The sequence below is a fragment of the Ictidomys tridecemlineatus genome, chromosome 2 (assembly GCF_052094955.1).
Source record: "Ictidomys tridecemlineatus isolate mIctTri1 chromosome 2, mIctTri1.hap1, whole genome shotgun sequence".
NCBI lineage: Eukaryota > Metazoa > Chordata > Mammalia > Rodentia > Sciuridae > Ictidomys > Ictidomys tridecemlineatus.
Window position 1 is genome coordinate 102,949,860 of NC_135478.1, and position 15,520 is coordinate 102,965,379.

General features: G+C 45.9%; 1 long non-coding RNA gene across 1 annotated transcript; it reads left to right on the top strand.

Moving 5' to 3' along the window:
* The first annotated feature begins 1,776 nt into the window (after nucleotides 1-1,776).
* On the top strand, nucleotides 1,777-6,566 carry LOC144375281 (uncharacterized). The gene is made up of 2 exons (XR_013434902.1): nucleotides 1,777-1,930; nucleotides 5,472-6,566. It is a non-coding gene; the product is annotated as an uncharacterized LOC144375281 (long non-coding RNA).
* Nucleotides 6,567-15,520: the final 8,954 nt, after the last annotated feature.

Genomic DNA, 15,520 nt, shown 5'->3' on the forward strand with positions numbered 1-15,520 from the left:
TGGTAAATTCCATGGAGGATAGACCTGAGTGCAGCTCCCCAGCACACCGAGGTAGGCGCTTCCATGTTTCCCTGAAGAATAACCCTGCTGTATTCAAACTCATCCAGGGTTGAGAATCACTTGGTTCTGTGCTTTACGAGGAAATTAAAGTGCTTTGTTTGTGATGGTAATAGCAGCCTGCACTTATGCAGCTCTTGAACCATAGGCAGTTGCACAACTACTAATTTCCTTCTCAAAGTAACACTATTAGCTTGATTCCATTATAGTGCTTGGTTAAGTAGAGATAATGTGGCTTAAATTAATTTTGAAAACTTTAAATATTAATTGTAATTGCCCTATTAACTGAGTGAAAATATTTTAAATTAAAAATCACTTTTGTAAAACATTGCTTGTTAACCTGGTTAAATCTGGAATCCGAGTGTTATCAATAAAATTTCTCTTGGAGGACAGCTGATGGCATGAGTTTCAGCCCATAAACGTTGACTTTCATCACTTAAAACGACCCCTGTATTCATCCAGTCCAATAAGGACATGTGTTTGCTCTTGCCGCTTGGGTGACTCCTCCTCCTGCGCTCCTTTCTTGACCCTGCTGCTGATCCTGGCTGTGTCTCTGCCCACAGTGGCCACTGTGTGGGCTGCGTTTCTCCACCTTTCTTCCAATTAACCTGCTTTAATTTTGTCGTTTGCCTCATTTCTGGCACTCGCACCTGACTCTTTAGTGCAATTTGTATTGCTATTGCCAAGAGCAAGATCTGGCCATCCTTGTCCTCCTTTTCCCCTGGGTCCCACGTCTGTGGGTTGGGGGCGGGACTGTCTCATGACACCTTCCTCCAGCAGGGGGACCCTGGGAGTCTGGCCCCAGTCAGGCTCCAGCTCCAAGTGAGGTCCCAGCTTGGTTGTAAAAAGAGGTTAAAAGATGGTTGTCCTGGGGTGGGAGTGGGGCTCAGTGGCGGAGTCCTCGCTTAGCCTGAAGGTAGCCCTGGGCTCCTTTCCCAGCAAAACAGCCACAGCAGCCACAGACAGAGTCAACATGGAGACTGAGGGCAGAGGGTGTCTGGGAGAGGAGAGGGAGGTAATAAATGTCAAGGAATTGAAACAAAAACTGGTAGAATATCTATTTTTTACATATTGAATGTTTGGGGAGGAAACAATAGAGGCATCCAAAGGTAATCAAATGAAGAGTGGAAACTCAAGATACTGGTGTACAGAGCCCCCATTATGAAACCATACTGCATACATAATTTTACCAGCTTACTGGTTATTTAATCAGTGTAAGGATTGTGCTAGGAGTGGGAGAAAGAGAAGTCTGGGCTTGTGACTGTGTGTCTCAGAAAAGGAGAAGAAAGCAAAATTCTAATTTTTTTTAGAATAAAGATTTAGTAGAAAATCTCTGCCATGGAAAAAGAAAATGGACTTAAAGCAAACAAGCAAACAGAGCCTCGAGAAGAGAAGCCCTGTGTCTCTGGGGACTCTGTCTTGCAGGTGGACAGGGGACTCCAGTCTTAGCAGCATTTGACTCCCACATTGCAATAAAAAAATCATTTATTAACATGAAATATTGAGGGTTTATGTGAAGCTGTTGGCTTATATGGGGCTTGGGAAATGCCGCCTCCTTTTATCTCTGTTTCATGGAAACTCTGCTCTCATGGCTGACTTCAGAGTCAGGATCTGCTCTTGAGGGCAGGAGATGTGGCAATTTTTTAACTAAATCCAAATCCCCCAGCAGAGACATGTGACCCAATAATTCTGTGTTCACTGGGAAGTGGGTCAGTCAATTCAGAACTGGCCTCCTGCAGCAAATCAAGGGCTCCATGACACTGGACAAAACAGACTGCAAGCCCATCCTGACGAGGCTTCTGTTGCAGATGGGAAAGGCAGAAAACCAACCAAATGCCGAGGGTGAGTCGAGGGCACCATGTCTCTGAAGCAGGTGAGCACCAGGGAAAAGATGGAGCAAGGTGAGAGGGGTTCGAGTGGCCAGTGGGCAGTAGATAAAGTCTAACCAATGTCAGGGGAGATAGAACCTCTATGTGTTAGAAAATTATCTCTGGGAATTAGATTTTGCCCATTCTGTCCTTTTCCTATCCACCTTCCTCTCTAAAGGGCAAATATCTTCATATACCTGGCTTTGCTACCAACATCTTCAAGGGTCTACCAAAGAATTACACTTCAGAGACAATTGCCTTGGGAATTTCTCTTTTTCTACTACTGCAGCCATTTCTTGGTATCCACAGGGGATACAGAAAGAAAGCTGAGACCAGATGGGACATTATTAACCTCTCCAGGAGAATAATGACGCAGAGCTAGCTCATCAAGTGTATTATATAGGTTTTATCATCAAAAGGGCTTTCTGTGAGAAAGTCTATTGAAAGCAAGCAGGCTGAAGGACAAAGTCCAGTGACCAATTATAATTATCAACTTGTGCTCATAATTCTGTACCCCTGACCATGGTGTCTGAACTCAGGGTCAAGACTGACAGTCCTGTGCCCATGCACAGAACTTCCTTTAAACAGGGTGTCACCATGGCAACAGGGCAGGCTTGGCTGCACATGTGCACAGGAAGTTCCCAGCACAGGGGTGCAGCTCCTGCTGCAGGACCATCAGAGAGATGATGATTCAAATCACCATTCCTAACAGGTAACCACAAAATGTATTCTGTCCATCTTAAGTAAAGATGCAGTTATTTTGTAATGTTTTCCATCCATGGTTGGTTGAATTGGCAGATTTGGAACTCATGAATTAGGAGGAGCAACTATGTATTTGAAATTTTCCACAATAAAAATGTTGACATAGACAAGTAAATAAGTAATCTTTCAGGAATTTTCTATAGATATAGCCACATCCTGTCTGAGAGTATGAACTACCCCACAGTGTTTATTAGCCAGGCACACACACACACACACACACACACACACACACACACACACACAGCCCTCAGGAAATATGTTCTCAGATTTCTTTTGCCTGATCATGGTGCCTATTCTCCTATCACTTTTCATGATCCAACTAACAGTACTTACGGGTTTTGAAACTGTGAATCTCCTATAATCTCCTATGTGACTCACGCATTGCAATAAAAATTGAGCACCCCTCAACTCACCAGTTCCCCTTGATATTTTCAACTCAGAAGAGTGGAGCGCCCTCTGCAGGAGTTTAACAGTTTTGTGGCAAACCTCTCCTCCAGAGCATTTATTCCAGAACACTAAATAGCACTAATCTAGAGGCATGTGTGTTTCAATACATTATTTAGAAGCATTCCCATGCTTCCTGCTGAAGAAACCAAGTGTTTCCTGCTGACAAAACGTGGATCCTGGGCCCAAGATGGTTGATGGATTCAGCATGTTTGGGTGTCAATCATTGTCAGAGCATTTCTTAAATAAAATCTACATTATTGGCTAGGCTCACTCTATATTTTGTGTGCACTTTTTCTAGAATAAATGAATGTTTTGCTTATGATATTTGATAAAAGCGAACAGCACTTCATTAATGTCTCATCATAGGAGTTGTCATCTGTCCCATCAATCAGCATGGAACAGCTGCTGAGCCTTGGGGGGGGGGACACTCCAGCGGTCTGGAAGTGCAGCACCATGGGGTACCTGATCACCCTTCTAGGGGGCGGGACCGATTTCCAGCAGCTTCTTTGCTGGGCTACTTTTTCACACCTTCCCCTGAGGTGGGTGATCCACCTGTGACTCCAAGCTGCTGGGTGGTGCTAGCAGGGATTGAGACTTGTTTGCACAGCACTGTGCTAGGCAGAGACTGGAAGGCCTCATTCCATCATCAGGACGGCATGACGGATTGCAGTAAGTCCCACTTTACACTTGGGGACCTGGAGATTCAGGTAAATGGAAGTGTGTCTCGGGCTTGCAAAGCGAACCTTGGGGCTGGGACTGGACCCAAATGCACCTGCTGCGGCAGCATCTGCTCTGCCTCGCAATCACCATCCCCTGCCTCCATCAGACCTGTAGGTGCCAAGGGTCTGCAAAATCCACAGCATGGGCAGGTAAGAGAACAGGCTGTGGGGCCCTGTGGCTGCCAGTGTCCACCTTGGTCACATCAAAGATGTCTCTTATCTTCTCCAATCACCAGTTTAATATCTGAAAAATAAGAATAGAAATTAGAGTTATATATATATATTTTTAAAAATCCTGGTGTGCTTACTTAATAGTTCCCTTATGTAAGTATGTGTTATGTCAGACGTGTTCAACAAATTGAAGATGTCTTAATATGCATTTAAAATATACAAACATATGCTCAAAAAGCTGTGATAAAATTCCAAAGGTAAGGACTTCACGATGATAAATCCCACAGCTGTTTTCTGTGGCCACAGCTCCTGCCCCCAGCTTAACTCCATGGTTAGCCAAAGCCCTTAAACCTTAGCATACATCTAACAGGACGTCCTCAGGACTTTTCCAGTTCCTGTCTTCAGCAGCCACAACCCTCTGCCCTGTGTGTGGGCCCCGGGGAAAGTAGGTGACATGGGCTCAAGGCCGGGTCTGTGTGACCTGTGGCTCACCTGGTGTGCCTAGTGTCCCAGATTCTCAGAGCGCCTGCATTTCTAAAATCCACAATGAGCACCATGTTTTTTTTTTAATTGGTACATAAAAATTATAACAGAATAATGGGTTTCAGTGTGGAATGATAATTGCATTTTAAAGCCACTTAAAGAAAGGAGAACACTCTTCTACTACCTGGTGTTTATTGGGGGGGAGTCATTCTATTCAGAAAAAAAGAAACGATGCCTCCGAGTTGTGGAAAGAGGCCAGCCTTCAGCATCTGACACAAGACAAAGTGCCCGTGAAGTATTCCCAGGTGATTCAGAGGTGCAGCTAGGGAGGAGAATCAAACTGCTGTGATATTTGCAATGCAACAGTTTCTCTATGGATTTAGTAGAGGGAGAAGTCTGAGACCCATTGTTCCTGTGAGGCGCACCTACAGGGGGCAGGGGTGTGGAGGTGCCCAGGTGTGCAGCAGCACATGCGCACTGCGGGGCCCTCCTGCTGTGCCTGTTTCCTGAACCTCTGGTTCAGGCAGTGGCTGACTCCCAGAGGGATGCCTCCTGCCCAGGTATCAGGATGGTGTTTGAAACTTGATGCCCAGCTGGGACCATCCCCACTGTGTTTGAGGACTGTTGCAGGAGCAGGGGACATGCGCCCTGGACTCTGCCTCCCTGTTCCTACTCATATAAAGGATGCTCCCTGACAGGGCGTGGGCCCTTGTGAGCCTGGAAACCCTTCCTGGGCTTTCTCTGTGACATTGAGAGGTGACAAAGTCCAAAGGGACTCATGGAGACTTCCAAACTGTGGTATTAAAAATCAGTGAAGGCTACTGATATTTACCCAGAAATGAAAACTCTGATGTCAGCAGTACATTTATGCACAGAATCACCAAATCCTGGCTGCTAAATTTTTCTCATTTCTCTTGATTTGGTCTATTTCATGCTTTAACACCTTGGCTGCTGATGAAATCAGGAGCTTTGAAGAGTACTGGTGATCAGGACCTACCCTCAGAACCGATGCCCAGGAGTTGTGAAAGAGGCCAGCCTTCTGCATCTGACACAAGAAAAAGTGCCCGGTGAAGTCTTCCCAGGTGATTCAGAGGTGCAGCCAGGGAGAAGAATCAAACTGCTGTGATATTCGCAATGCAACATTTTCTCTATGGATTATCATATAAATCAGGGAAGCTTCGAGCCCTATCCAGCTTAGGAGGATTTCTCCTGTGATTAAGTGTGGGATCAGAGAAGTCCTTCTGAAGGAAACAGACAAACTGGAGGTCACTGTGCAGGACCATTAATTATAGCCATCAGCTTGCACCCTGCACGAGCTATGGAAAGTGATTTTATTTGGGCAAGTTTTCATGTACTTCTGAGTTGAGATTCAGGGGTTTGTACTATTGATGATATGGTTGAATGGTTGTAAGATACTTCCATGGTACAAGATATAATTTATGCCTGTATTAAATGCAACTATGAGTCCCTAGTGTCATAGTTACATAGTTTCAAGGGAGAAGAGAGGCCAGGCAGTAGGAGGTCTGTTATTTCTAATATGCACTATACCTGTTTTGGTGTTCTGACATCATATAGGGAGACTGATGTAAAGAAACTAAGATGTTGTCATGATTTAGGAAAAAGTACTAACTCAGTGTGTGACATGTTCTAAAATACATGTATTTAATGAAATAATTATTGCTAATATCTGTTTTGGCAAGAGCCATCAAAATCATATCTCCTGGCAAGTTTATAGTATACAATACAGCATTATTAGCTATATTCTCCATGCTCTAATCAGCTCTCTAGACATGTCAACTGTGTAACTGAAACTTTGTAACCTTTGACACACATTTCCCTGCTTTCCCCTCCTCCCACACCCTGGAAATTGTCCTTCTACTCTCTGCTTCTGTGTATTCAACTTTCTAAGGTTCCCTGTTGCGACCCCCAGCCGGCAAAGGAAGACACGACACAGGATTCTTCTTTCAGCAGTTTATTCAGGCCTTATCTCAGTCATGACTTCAAGCTTCTTCTCCCCCACCCGTGCCTCCCAGCCTTAATAAAGCACCCCGAGCCCCAATGCAAAGCTGCTACGTGGATCTTTCTCATAGGATGTTATCTCAAAATATGCCAACTCTCCCTAATAAGGAATTGTTTATCACTGACCACAGTGGCAGCCAGCGCCATATTGTAATGGTGGCTATGGTCCGCAGAAACGGCTCACCACAGTTCCTTCTTTTTGTTTTACTAAAACAATACAGGCGAGAGTAGAGGTCCTATCCCACTGTGCAGAAGTGGCTGCATAGTATGGCTCAGCCCCAAGGAGGCGCCTTCCCTAGATCTGACTCCATATCAGCCAACGCCTTTTTTCGTGGGGCGGGGCGTGGACGCGTCAAACCCGCATGCAATAGGACATGCTCTCCTTGAGGTCCACTTATAGGATCACTCAAGTGCAGTGCCTTGCCTCGCATCCTGTATCGTGAAGATGGTGAACAAAAGGGGGTAGCTGAGGCCGTTATTGTAGTACAGCCATCAATAAGTTGGCAACACCCTGAGACAAAGACACGGACTTTAAAGCAATAGACCTTTACCAGTGTGGAAACCCATTCTGCGTGCAATGGTATCGAGACCTGCAGAGTGCAAGGGCTTTTCAACACTAGAAGAAAGACAAAAGAAGGACATGTCGAACCCAGTGCAATGTTAAAAGAACTTGGGGTGCAACGACCATGTCAAAGATTTACTGTTTTAACTGCGCAAGGCAGACCTGTGGCGAGTTGCCAATTTCTAAAGCTGCAAGAGCTTGCACGATCATAGCCTTTTCTTGAGCACTGCGAGCCTTAAGGCGACAAAGAAGCCACAAACAGAGTATCACACCGAAGCAACACATTGCACCAAAAATGCCTACTCCCACCCACTCCTTAAAAAAGAAAAAGGCAGAAGATATCCAATTAGTGAATTGACCCAAAGTCACTGGTTCGACACGGGTGTTGTTCAAAACAGCTATCTGAGTCAGTTGAGACTGGATCATTACTTCCGCTGCCATGGACCAATTTCCAGCCAAATAGTCACCGATGATGTGGGAAGCATTCCTGGAATCATTAAATCTGACAGAGGTTATACATAAATGTGCACGTTGGTCAACGCAACCCAAAAGTACCAAGTCAGCCAATTCTTCTATCTGAGCTTGAAGTAGATCTATTCTTTGGTTAGCAGCTAAAATCCCTGACAAAATATGTTGGTTAATTTTGTTTTGAGATTCGAGTATGGTGGAAGTTTGTTGGATAACCTGATTGATGGTGGCAGCAGTTTGTACTTGACTGGCTATGGCTACTCCAGCCGTAACCGCTGCAGCGGCAGATACCGCCACGGCTGTCACTATAGCTGCTGTAATACCAAAATCTCTGCGGACTCTAAGCAGCTCAACGATAGGGAACTTATCTGGATCTGCAGTAACTGGGATTGGAACAAAAGTAGGTATTTTCATCACCACTGCTACAGTCCAGGAACCATTCCAGCACTCCAATAAATAACAGGAAACATTAGCACAGTTAAGCATTCCCGTCTGTGTGGAGTTGGCCAATAAGAACAGGAACAGGGCTTGGACACACACCGCTGTAGGGGGCAGTGTTGCATTATTTAATTGAGAATTAAAGGTGATATTTTTAAGTCTTCTACCTCCGCCTGCATCCTCCACCATTCTAGCAACAAAGTCTGAGAAAGGTTCTGTAGGGCCCTGCATAATTTTAGTCAGATTGCCAGACACTTCTCCTCTATTTGGGAGTGATTTCCATGCACGAATACAAATGTTATTAATCTGCTCATATACTTCAGGAGGATATCCTGTTTGTTGATTGGCAAACCTGCCCTGCCCCAAAAGCATATCTTTATCCCAGGCAGGACGTCCTGCTGCATGATTTTGGGCAGCCTGTTCTATGGCATCCTCTAACATAAATGCTCTCCAATCTAAGTATTTTCCCGGGGAGACACAGTCTCGAACTAAGCTAGCCCAATCTGAGGGGGTCATGCAAAATCTAGTCAGTCCTTCCACCTGAGTAAGGGTGAAAGCAGCATCTATACCATAAGTACGGACGGACTCCGCCAAAGTTTTAATTATTTTAAAATCCAATGGCTCATGGTATCTTCCTCTATTGTTGTCTTGAAAAACCCGGTATGCTAATCCCATATCTGTATTGACTGTTCTCTAAACTTGGGAATGGAAAGTCCTCCCGGAGTTTTGGACTCCACCCACGTACGGGGGCAGAGCTACAGGAGGCGCAGGAAAAAGTGGAGCAGCCTCAGATACTGGCTCTTCTTCTAAATTCTCAACCTCCTCTTCAGAGCTAGACTTACCCCCCTCTACACGGTAGGCCTTCATACTTGGTGTCTCCCGTTTTTTCCTTTTAATCTTATCTTACATAATTGTTGCAACAATGTGTCAAGATCCTCAGAACTCTCCGAGTCACTTGTGTCCTTAGGTGTTTTAAATTCAGTCAAGTCTGGATAGAGCCTTCTCCTGTTTTTATTTTCAGGCTCTTGTGCTTTTTCACTGCTCTTACTCTTAATACTCTGCCACTTCGCTATATGATCCCTCAGATCTCTCCTCGTGCAATTGTTCAAGAACGGCCTGACCCTCACTCACAGCTTCCTGGCATTTACCATCTGTTATACATCCTCTAACCAACTTCCATACTGGAATAATACCACCTTTTAATGTCCCTTGCTCGTGAGCAAAATCTGGATCCTTTCCTAATTTGTCCTAACTGGGAATCGTAAGACTCCCGGAAAAGGCAAACCAAGGAGCAGCTATATCAGCTTCTCTTAGAAACATCTGCAAAGTGCTGTGCTTTACCTTAAGTCCTTTTGAACGTAGCAGCCCATCCAAGGCCAACAAAATTGGGCTTGAAGAAGTAGCGCCCATAATGTTATCAAAGTTATAAAGAAAGTGAAAGTACAAAGCCCCGCTCTCTCTTTATCTACCGAAGAGCGTTCTGTTCTTATTATTCTTCCCGCTCCCTCTTTATCTACCGAGGAGCGTCCCGCTATTTACTTGCGGATTCCCACTTTACCTGGGAACTTACCGGTGCACCACCCTGATTGCTGAAAGTTCTGGATCCTGGGTTCGAGGAAGTCCCCGTACGGGCCGCCAACTGCCGCGACCCCCAGCCGGCAAAGGAAGACGCGACACAGGATTCTTCTTTCAGCAGTTTATTCAGGCCTTATCTCAGTCATGACTTCAAGCTTCTTCTCCCCCACCCGTGCCTCCCAGCCTTAATAAAGCACCCCAAGCCCCAATGCAAAGCTGCCACGTGGATCTTTCTCATAGGGTGTTATCTCAAAACACGCCAACTCTCCCTAATAAGGAGTTGTTTATCACTGACCACAGTGGCAGCCAGCGCCATATTGTAATGGTGGCTATGGTCTGCAGAAACGGCTCACCACAGTTCCCCACACCAATGAGATCGTGCAACCTTGCTCTTTCTGTGTCTGGCTCACTTCACTTAGCATAATGTTCATGTCAGTACCAGAGACAGGATTACCTTTTCATGACTGAGTAATATTCATTGTATGTCTAGACACCATAGTTTCTTAACCCAATGGACATTTAGGCTGATTCCACATCTTGGCTGTTCTGAATAATGTTGCAACTCCCGTGAGAGAGTACAGAGAGCTCCTCAACACATTGACTTCATTTCTTTGGATAATTACACAGAAGAGAGATGGCTGGGTCAACTAGGAGATCTGCTTTTAGTTTTTAGAGTAACCATGCTGATTTCCATAATGAGGACAATGCCTTACTTCCCCATGAAGAGTAGATTCCCCTTCCTCCAGTTCTCTTCCAATACCTACTGTCTCCTGGCTTTTTAATGATAGTCATGCTAACAGGGGTGGGATGACATCCCATTGGGTTTTGATTGGTCTTTCTCTGATATTAATGATGTAGAGGATCTTTGCATCCATTTAATACTGTTGATGCATTGGTAAGTTTGCAGGGGTTGTAATTGATGTGTTTGGCTTCATGAGAGCTCGGAGCTCTGCCTCACTCTCTTGCCCACCAACAGCTTACTCAGTGTGAGTGACCACCTGAATTTAAATAGAAGTGGCTGTCTACAACAACTTCACAGTCCTATTAGCACTGCTGGTCACCCCCTGCCCCACCGCAAATCCCTCACCTGGATGCTTCACAATTGCATATGGTGCTTCCCATGCACACGAGTGTGCTCATTGCACATTTGACTTGGGAGATAAGATGCCAGAGATGGAGAGGCTTCCCCGAGCAGCATTCTGGGTTTGTCTAGTTAAAGAAAAAACAGTTACAGTTCCCCATCTTCCCTTAGTTTATCCTTCCATGTTTCACTCATTGCAAAAGAGCCTTCATCACGTGATTTAAAATCAACAGAGAAGCATTGCTGTGCACTCACGGACACCATTCAGAGGCTGGTCTTAGAAGTGTTGAACATGGTGCAGAAATGGTCCTCACTCCGAGATAGGACAGATGAAGAGAAGCCTTCAGGCGAACGTGGTTACCACAGCCTCACAGTCAGCCCCTTCACTCCTGTGTGTCCAAAGCAAACTCCACAAGATGGACACGGGAGGGGCTGTTCCTCAGCTGGGCTAAGCTGACTGATGGGCACTGCACATTCCTCATGCCCAGGTGGGCATCGTCCTCTCCCGTGGGCCACATCTGCTTGGACAGGCTGACTCCTGCAGAGGTGGGAAGCCAAGGAGAGTTTGCACATGGATTGCCTGGGCTGCTGATGCCTGCAAAGCAGGAATCAGGCTGGGACTGGTTTCGGATTAGTGGACACAGGGAAGCCCAGGCCTCCAATGGAGTCTCAAGGTAGAAAATGTAAATCATGACAAGGAAGCTGTTTTAGTTTGTTTACAACTTCAACTCCTGAAGCATGTATTCTCTAGAGCAGGCTGAAAAATTGTGCTTGTTCTGAACATTATTTAATAAAGGAACAAGAAAATATGCCCAGGCGCCACATTGTTCACCTCCACGCAGGACATGGGGCCCGTGCTGGTTCTCCAGGACTGTAATACTGGCTGTCTCTGATTGGGGAGCAGGGGCACAACCGTATTTTCTCCCCATGAGGGTTTCTCTCTGTGTCAAACCCTGGTGGACCATGAATATAGACAGCCCCTGCCCACACAGGTAGGGGAGAGGATTTGATGAAGCAAGTCCAGTTCTTCCTGGGATTTGATTCTTCAGCAGAGGATATGAGGCTAAAACAGGGCCACAGGTGGTTTTCCCTCTCAGACACCTGGAGATGCATTCATTCCTACAAACCAAAGCCTTGTGCACTGGGCTCTCGAGTCCTCTCTGACACTGACCTTCCACCCTCTGTGCATTCTCCTGCCATTTCAATATTTTTAGTTGCTGTTTAAAGGAGTCACAGTTTGCTTCTATTAGATTCAACCAAAGGCGATTAACTGACACGTGTAACCATTATTACAAAAACCCACCTGCCAGAGAAGGTTATTTGAAGCCTTAGAGGGATGGCACAGGAATGGGTGTCCACAGAAACAAGGCCCATGTCCAGATACCCAGGCTGCTCTGGTAAGAGATGGGATGGGAGATACAGAATCGCTGTAGGAGATGGAGATCTGTGCCGATGGGTTGGAACAGTAATTAGAAGGACTGATATCCCAGTGGCCAACGCCGTAAGTCATGTAAAGATAGAAGAATCCTCAGCTGGGTATAGCACTGTCTCAAGGTTGTGTACAGCACCACACTTGACCATAGGCCATGGGGCCATGCAGGTAGCCATCATGCCCCTGGACAGATATATAGAGAGATGTCCATGAGAGGATTCTGAACACACAGCTGACTCCCGTGGTAGCAGGCCACACTGTGCATATAACTGACTCTCCAGAATCCTAAGCCTGCAGGATTGCCTGTTATTTGTTTATCTTGAGAAACACAGTTTGTAAAATCAAGGAACTGAACGCTGCCTGGAAACTGTGTGGTACTTGGGATGAGAGTGAGAACTGTAACTGGGAAATATCTGTGTTTGTCTCTTGCTCTTCCTAATGATCCCTGTTCTGCACATCTATTTGCCAGTAGTGTTTGTGATGCTGGTATATTAGGCAGTGTTGCATCACATCAACAAAGCACCCAGGTACTGCACCCAATTCCAATAAAACAAAGAGAAATAGCAACATTTGGGAGGCAGATCGGGTGCCTGGCACCTGCTCAGCCTCGGGAAAAACAGCCATTCAGAGCCCCTGGATGCAAGCAAGACTATGTCCAAATGGTTTTCAAAACATGAAAAATAAACTTGACTTAAACTTACAAGATGTGTCCTGATCCCAGAGGCAGCTAAGTTAGTTCTGGGGCTGCAGGTGACCGATTTTAAGAGGAACCTCCCTTTGTCTCACAGAGTCTTCTCCAGCCATGGAGCCCCCTACAGAGAAGTTCCAGAAGGCTTCGTCCATCCTGCACACATGTGCCAAAGCGGCTGCTACAAGATAAACTTAAGAGTCCCCATCTCTGTACTTTTTTGACGTTCAGAGGAGAAAGCAAAAGTGTGGCCGTTTCCAACGCAGCCCCTCTCGGGAGTGGGAGTCAGTTACAGCGTATTTAGCAAGTGAAGAATCCAGGGATAGATCCCTGCCAAGGACTGTTCTATGTGCCTCATGTAGAGACCTGTGAAGAGCCACAGCTCATGTGCCAGATGCCCAGACCAACGCGGGGATTGTGCTGGAACAAGCGGGTGGCATTGGATAGCTGGGTGAGGGGCCAGGATAAGACAAAGATGTGACACTTGAAGGAGATGAGATAGGTCAGAGAGAACAGAGGAACTCACATAAAAATGATGGGGACACCTGGTGCAGAGCGGGGAGCTGGGAGGTCAAAGGGTCCTAACAGCTTATGTCCCCTAAATATTGGCACAAGCCTTGCCATCCTGAGGACGCCGCTGCCTGAGGAGCTGGTGCCACAGCCTGCACATTTAGTTTACATGAACTGAATGTATGTCTTTGGTTCGGAAGCGAGAGCTGACTTCCTTTTACTCCTTTCCCACAGTCCTCTCGTGTCCAATGAGGAAAGAGACACTGACTTTAAATCTGGACTTGCAGTTCCTCAGCATCATGATCTTGACGGTGTCAGGAGACTTACATGCTCCGCTGGAGCAATTTTTGCTATAACTGGCTTTTGCCACAGCTCTGGGTTTTGAACAGGGTCCTCAGAATTAAAAGTAACACCACTCTCCTCTTAACAGTCCTAATTTACAGACAAAAAAACTGGTCCAGGTTTTTTGTTGTTGCTTTGCATACAAAAAAGTCTAGCTCCTTACACTGAGGACACAGTGAAATCAGGAAGTCACAGTCTGAAATCCCTAAAGAGCACACAGCCCAGGACCTGGCACACGAGGGTCTGCAAGGCCAGTCAGTGACCGAGGCTGGATGTTGCAACATCAGACCTGCTGGGCCACCTAGTATCTGTGTCCAGAAGCAGTCCAGCTGCAAGCCCTCACCTGAAGAATGGAGCCAGATCAAACCCAGCCTCCGGAACTATCCAGCAAGGAGCAGAAACTTCCAGGTGCAGAGTAAGTGTGGGCTACATCTCCAGGTGTGGTCAGCACAGCCTAGATGTGACATAGAACACCAAGTTAACAAACCCACCTCTTCATTGAATAAATGACTTGGGCGGAGTGGCATTTCCCAGTTCTCAAGACCCCTGGACTTGTTAACTAAATGCACTGGGGTTTCTTCCTTTCTTCTTCATTCAATTCGAACAAAATGGCTATAATAAAATCCATTTTGAGATCATCAGCAAATTTAGCACTGGTTGAGTCTTAGATAATATTAAGTAATTATCATTAATGCTTTAGAGCCCATAATTGTACCACAGTTATGCCAAAAAAGTCATTATTCCTTAGATTGATATGCTAAGACATCTGTTATCAAAATAGAATAGTGTCCACAATTTACTATCTAATACATTAGATAAAAAAAGGGGTGAGACTTTGGATGAGGTTTTACTCCAGAATGGATCACTGGTAAAGAAATATGTCCTTGGGGATTATTATACTTTTATCACAACTTTTGTTACTTCAACAACACAAAATTTTAAAATTTCCAAAAGAAAAAAAAGTGCATTTCCACTCTTATCTGGGTTGATTTGTCCAACCAGGAGCCGAAGGATGGGGTTAGCGTTCCCCTGCCTGCACGCGCCAGATCTCTGGAGAAACCTGCTCATATCTGAGGACTGCATGGCTCTCGCTGTAACCCAGCCTCTCCCCAAGCACCACGGGGGTGGGGGGGCAGGCAGAAGATCAAAGGCTCTCGCCTTGTGTTTCCACCACACACAGCTTATCTCAACTCCCCCGACACCTGAATTTGGAAGTCTTCTCTTCCCCAGGAAAAACCTTAATATCTGGGTTAATTTGTCCTAAAATACAATATTTTAAATCATTATGTACCTTCCACCAATATCCTTTTAAAATTGCTTTGAAGGCAAACTCTGCCCAGGAAAACTTCAATAACATTTAAATTTTCACTGCTGGAGAAATGGAAGGAAGCATCCTAAAGGGATGGAGCAAAGGCAGCTGTGGGGCATGGCCTGGAGGACCACAGAAAAGCCACGCCCACATCCGGGTCCACCCGGCAGTGCAAATCCCCTTGTCCACCAACGTGCTAGGCATGAAGGACCCTGCACCACTGCTCCCAATCAAGGGCCCCCCCCCCACCTTGCCAGGATGCCCCTCTGAACCCGGCTGCCTCTGAGCAGTCCCCCTGGGTTCCCCTGTGAGTGTCTTTAAGCTTCAAAGTCCTGCGGTCACCTTGAAATCCTGGGTTCCTTCTGCCCTGGCCCATCTGCAGGGCCTCAGCTTTTGTTTCTGGGAAATAAACCTAATTGATATATTTTCCAGCGAGCTGCTTCAGTCCTGCAGGAACCCCAGGAACTAAATTAAAAACTATGTTTCACATTTTGGATGAGAAGTTAGTTGCCTCTGTATTAAAATTAATGAGAGGAGCCGCCCAAGCAATGAGCTCCAATTTCTTCCAGGCTGCCAGACTATTCTGTCC